A 2,087-nucleotide genomic window follows, 5' to 3' on the forward strand; every position below is an offset into this window, starting at 1 on the left:
AATGGTGAATCAGTTGGACGGGGATCATAAAACCATAGACAGTAAAAGCATAAAACTGCAGAAAGCAGCAGTCGTGCAAAAAAAAAAAACCCTTTCGTTTTCTCCATAGAGGAATTGATTTGGATTTATACCTTACAAACCTTTAAAGAAAGATTTACAGTGAGCGATATATTTTAATAATCGCACATCATGGTGAGAAACTACATTACCCATGATTCTGCAGATGATATCTCCACAGTCAGTGTACTTTTTGATAATTTCATTAAATGAAAACCAGCTCGTTTATTGTTTTTTTGTTTTGTTTTTTTTTTGGGGGGGGGGGGGGGGTTAAACGAACATTTTGATTTTGGCTCGATTTTCCTCTTTTTTTCCATGAATTGTTTCCATTTTTTTCCAGTTTGTGGTTTACAAATCGGTTTATGATTTCGATATTTTATTTGCACACGTGGGCGGCGCTGAAACGCCCCTTTCATCTGATTGGTCAAACCGCTCCGCCTTCAGTACGAGCTTTTCTCTCTGTCACTCAGGCAGAATAGTCAGTAGTCTCTGGTAGTAGCCATGGTAGTAGCCTACGAGTGCGGCACTGACATATAATGTCTGAAACCACCACTCACTGTTAACTACGCACAATATTTGAAGCAGAAATATGTTGCTGGTCAGTGGTCACGTAATTCGTGCTGCTGCGAGCCTGCGACTTGCAAGCAACCCCATTAATGTGAGCCACAGACTCAGTAGGCCTACTACGTCTACATATGACAGATTATTTTAGCGTGATGTATTTCCCATTGATAAATACAGTGCAAATAGTCTCTTTGGATAAAAGGGAAGTGGAAATAAAAATCGATAATAGGCTACAATAGGATAACTGTACCATGATAATATGTCCGTTACATTTCCACTCTCGTCTTTTATTTACATCAAAAGGTATGCGTGTGTGAAACGTGTATAAATCATTTAGAAAATCTAATAGAAATAAAGTTATGAATGTAAGCATGTGTACCCTATTCAGTTCACATGAAAAGAAAGAGACAGAACAGAGAGAAGCTAGAATCAGTGAACGTACATTAGCAGGGTTTGGGATTAATTAAAATCATGTCGGTTTAAGAGGAAAACATACCTTTAAAATGTTATTAGTTTTATTATAAAACTAATACAATTTTATTACATACTGAGTTGGTCTATGTTTCTCTGAGTTTTCTTTATTATGTTGGCTTGAGAAAGCCAGCATATATTTAAACATTATTATTATGAATTATTATTAAGAGAAATTGACTCCGCCTAGAACTTTAATGCTTCACCAAACTCAGACTCGCTTATATCTTTTCTAACTGGTCAGACAGACAGACTTACTTTCCCAAAAAATCCATTGACTTGCGTTATCTGAGCAATGAAGGCGTAAAACTTAATGCTGTCCACTAGAGGGGGCGACAGGATAATAAGTGTTTTCTACTCTTAGGCCGCTGTACGTGAGCTGTATCGTTCAGTTTCGTTCCGACAAACGGGGCACTACATTTTCTTTTGCTCAATATGTTCAACGTTAATAAAAGGTATCCAAGCAAAAAGTTCTCCACGCATTATCCTGCAGTTAATGAGAAAAGTGTAATTTATTGGCGCACTATATTGACTGCGTATTGAGACATATAAAACTGTTTAGCTAGATTTTCAACCAATCAGCATCGAAAATGTAAGTAGGTCACAGCCAAAATCAAGCTAATATCACTACGCACATGTAAACATTGAGGAGGACGTAAGCAGCGCATCTTCATCTGATAGCGGCGATCAAGCTCGATTAACACCCGTAAAGTGTATTCTTCATGTCGGAAAAGATGGCGGGAAGGTCCGCAGCCCTTTACTGAACTCCGATGGGAACAAATCAAGCAATGTGCGAAGGAATGGCTCAAAACGTCGGACACTACGGAGCTAGCTATCCCATGGTGCAGGTAAGTTACTTTCATAACATATCAATATTTGTTCATTATCTTTGGGTGATGCTAATTTACAAACTTCCCGATCAGAATCCCGATAAAAACATCGACACGATGAGAGACGTTGTCCTCCGTTGCTTGATCTGTTATCTGGGTGAAAAA

The sequence above is a fragment of the Rhinichthys klamathensis genome, unplaced genomic scaffold, assembly GCF_029890125.1.
Source record: "Rhinichthys klamathensis goyatoka isolate OS25496 unplaced genomic scaffold, OSU_Roscu_1.1 h1tg000191l_1, whole genome shotgun sequence".
Taxonomy (NCBI): domain Eukaryota; kingdom Metazoa; phylum Chordata; class Actinopteri; order Cypriniformes; family Leuciscidae; genus Rhinichthys; species Rhinichthys klamathensis.